The sequence below is a fragment of the Mytilus californianus genome, unplaced genomic scaffold (assembly GCF_021869535.1).
Source record: "Mytilus californianus isolate M0D057914Y unplaced genomic scaffold, xbMytCali1.0.p SCAF_23, whole genome shotgun sequence".
NCBI lineage: Eukaryota > Metazoa > Mollusca > Bivalvia > Mytilida > Mytilidae > Mytilus > Mytilus californianus.
Genome location: NW_026262672.1, coordinates 5,919,163 through 5,923,782, shown reverse-complemented (window position 1 = coordinate 5,923,782; position 4,620 = coordinate 5,919,163).

Below are 4,620 nucleotides of genomic sequence, written 5' to 3'. Positions count from 1 at the left end.
ACCTCATTGAATCCGTATTCATGTGAACTTCAATTTTACCCCTTAGCTAGAGATGGATAACGCATGAATTGAGCGTGTTCGGTTATTTAAAGGAAAAGAATGTCAACATTGAAGTGAAACAAAGGTATATCATTTGATTGACTGATTCGATCCACAAAATATTTGTTTATATCGCTTATATGACCATCGGAGGTCTTGTGAGGTCAACTCGATAGTTAATTAAATGGCGTCAAGACTAAATAAAATACACACGAAACGAAGCTACATATTATCGAGCCCATGCCCGGTAAATTGTTTATTTAAGACTTTTGATAATTAAGATAAATGTTTTAACTGGTTATAAATCAAATATGAGAATTTGAGTCAAATCTGTGAACATGAATTTAACAGCTAGTGCCCCTTTAAGCAGTTCGAAAAAATTTTCAGTAGTTATTCACAGCAGAGGAGACGGCATCATAAACCTTTCGACTCTCACTTCCACGGTCAATAACTTATCAAAAAAAAAATCTTGATATGCTCATCCAAAATCCCAAAAATTAAAAAGAAAAATTAATGTACTTAAATATATAGCAAATATAAATAGCAAAAATATTTTTAAGCAAACTATCTGCTGGATAGTTTGTCTCACTGGTAACCATACTACATCGTATTTTTATACGACCGCAAAACAATTTTTGGGTCGTATATTGCTACCATTTCGTCGTCGTCCGAAGACATTTGGTTTCCGGACAATAACTTTAGTTTAAGGGTATGGATCTCTATGAAATTTAACCAAAGGTTCAATACCACAAAAGGATGGTTGGGATTGTTTTTGGGTGTGATGGTCGCAACCGTTTAGGAAAAAGGTGGCCCAAAACAAGCATTTTTTTCTCTAGCTTCAGGACAACAACTTGTGTATAAGTATTTTGATTGCTCTGAAATTGTACCACAAGTTTTGTACCGAAAAATTGTGAGATACAGATTATATCCCAGCAGCTTAAAACAAATTGCATGCAACTTTAAAATTTAAATGTAGATATGTAATCTCATATCCCTGAATCCAATGTTTGAATAATATAAATATATAATTCATTTATGTGTTTTTAAAGAGTAGACGTTATGTTTCTTAGTATTCTAGCAAAATGAATATATTTTACCTTGTCAGTTAACCAATTGGGCTCTTTCTGGGAACTGATGTCCGCATATGTCAGTGCATTTCCATGGACATTGGCCAGACAATACCTGCTAACAGTATCTTCTAACCATATCTTTTCCACTTTATTCTGAGCTGAAAATATAACTGAATTCCAGATTATCGGAATTATAATGATGATATTTTTCTTACAAAGTCAAAGATTATGTTAGTTCATTTGCAACTTTGTTAATCATTATCCTTATACACAGATTGTCTACTGTCAAATCCAGGAAGGTCTTGCTATCAATTCTTGCTCCTGTATTAAGAAAAATAAAACAACCAATAAAAATCTAAATGTTACCAAAAGTCTTCTGTTCATGGTGCATGTTCTAATTTTATATATCATTTAAAATACACATCATGTTATAAAGCTTACATACATTATTTTCCATCGTTACGTTATCGGATGCGGGATTTTCTCGCTGTATTGAAGACCCATTGGTGGTCTTCGGCTGATTCTGCTCTTTGTTCGGATTGTTCTCTTTGAAACATTTCCCATTCCCATTCTCAATTTTATTCCTAGAATAATATGTTGTTACGTCGTCTGATCTTTAAAGTACAGAACGTGACTTATTCCCGATTGTGACTGTTTTGGTGAGTGTGAATTCGCATACACCTTTTCGCTATTCGCGCTTGACCCGAGAATCTGTCCCGCTTGAACTTTTGACGTCATACAACAATCACTTTTCCATTGTGGCGTCAGATATTATCTATTATGACGTCAAAATTTTACGGGAACTTTTGTGATGTCCAGTAATGGCGGACAAATAGCGATAAGGTGCATTGGTATAAGACGTGTCACGGTATTTTTCTTTCCACAATCCATGTATTTAGTTTTGATGTTATATTTGTTATTCTCATCGGATTTTGTCGAATGTCTTATCGTTTGTAGTTGTATATCTTATTTTTTTTTCTGTTCTATTCGTGTGTTACGGTTAAGATAATTAATCATCCAGTTCATTTATAAGATTTAAGTTTTAGTCAACTAAATATATACGATGTATTTGGTTTACAGTTTGATTTAGAAGAAATACCGACATAGCTTGATAATACAATTAATTATATAATTACTACCACAATTTTATATTAATACATGTTACATCAGTATTACAAAACTAATCTTGAACTCTATCCTATTTTTTGGAAATTTATAGAAACTTAAATGTGACGTGACATTGTGCGTCGATTTCTTCGACTAACATATAATACGTTGTGCGGCTGTGCCTTTTTTATGTGCTGATTTAGGTTGTTTTATGTATTCGTTTTTATTCTGTAGTTAGTCACCACATTGGTGTTAACATATATATATCTATTATATAGTCATTTTTATAAATTTACTGTTTGCAAAAGTATGAATTATTCTAAATACTAAGGATTTTCTTATCGCAAGCATAAACCCTTAGCCGTATTTGGCACAACTTTTTGGAACTTTTGGTCCTCAATGTTCTTCAACTTTGTACTTGTTTTGGCTTTCGAACTTTTTTTATCTGAGAGTCACTGATGGGTCTTATGTAGACGAAACGCGCGTCTGGCGTCTTAAATTATAAGCCTGGTACCTTTTGATAGCTATTATTTGTGTGTGTCTCTGTCCTGTATGTTCTCCCATTTATTTGTATTGTAGTCCTGTCATGTAATCTTGTCATTTTAATGTTATATTTAACATTGCCATAAAAGCGGGAGGTTTGGCTAGCCACAAAACCAGGTTCAATCCACCATTTTTTTCTTAAAATGTCCTGTACCAAGTCAGGAAAATGGCCAATGTTATATTATAGTTCGTTTCTGTGTGTGTTGCATTTTAGTGATGAGTTTCTGTTGTGTCGTTGTTCTCCTCTTATATTTGATGTGTTTCCCTCAGTTTTAGTTTGTAAACCGGATTTGTTTTTTTCTCAATTGATTTATGAATTTCGAATAGCGGTATACTACTGTTGCCTTTATTTTGTACTCTTTGCGATTTTTATTATGCCTTTGAAGTTTTTAGACTGCACTTGCAAGTACACTTAGCCGAACAGATATTTTTAGAACTCAAACTGGTTCATGCTGCTTTGTGAACAGAAATAGCCTAATTAAATCACTTTATTGAAATAATCTTTGTTAAGCCATAAAAAAAACGTTAAATTTTAGAGTCCTACATATGTAAAGACTAACTTTATCATTGAATACCTCTTTTGACATTTACCTTTCAGTTAGTTATTTATGTATATGTATTTAAATATATAATTATTAAGTTTTCTTGTCATAAAAAAGACCTGTAATACAATGCAGTCAAAATTAAGATGTATTTTATTAATTGACTTAATGATTTTTCATATGGCGACTCAGACTCGAGCGGAAACCGAAGGTCTTGTTGCACAAAGAACATATGTATGGTTTTTCTACTGTATGTGAATTGACATGATCTTTTAGGCTTGTAGAATCCTCAAACGTACTACCACAAGTATCACATCTGTGCTTTAGTGATTTTCCTCTCTTCTCTCTCTCTCTCTCTCTCTCTCTCTCTCTCTCTGTGGCACTTCAAATCCTTTCGAGAGAAAAACTTCCTTGTTACAAGTATCACATTTAAATTCTTTTCCCGGTGTGTGTTGGTAAGTGCCGCTGGTGATTTGCAGGACTCAAACTAAAATCCACATTCAAAACAAGGATATGTTCCTGTCTGTCTGTGCCGGTCTTCATGTTGTATTAGTCAAGTCTTTGTCTTTTATCTATCTCCACAAAACGAACAAACAAACACTGGCATCTAAATATAAATGATCATCATTAAAGAAGTGAAGGATAAATCATTGCAATGAAACCTTTCGATAATAATCAGCAAACTTATTTCATAACTCAGTATTGAACTTGAGGATGGTATTTGGTAAGGGAACGACCTTTTTACTTCTTAAAGGGTGGGTTTTTGGGGCTAATGGATATTTTCCTTAAAAAATATTCTGATCCCTAATTTGATTCGAAAACATTATGGTCAAGCAAAAGACAAGAAGAAATATTCTTAATCCATATTTTCTCCATACCTTAGTGTTCAAATAGAAAAAAAATTATTGACAACATCGAAAAACTTAAATAAAATTCTGATTCAGACTAAAAATCATACCCCCTTGAAGTAAAATGGTTGCTCTCTTACAACAATTAATTATCTGAAGAGCCGATGGCGTCAATCGGCGATTTGACATATAAATCGATAACACTTTAATTTGGACCTTTTCAACTTCAAATGTAGTGCTGTTACTCATTGTTGGTGATATATAGTATGCAACATCAAAGGACTTTTTTAATGTATGTTGGCTCATTTGCAATCAAACATCTTCAATATTTCTATATTACATAACTACATCGAATTAACAAATAACAATAAGCGCAGGAAGATCTATATTTCATTTGCCTGATATTAGAAGAATTCCTTTTAAATAAGTTTACACGCATACAAATAGTGATCACTGAATACATTTCCATTT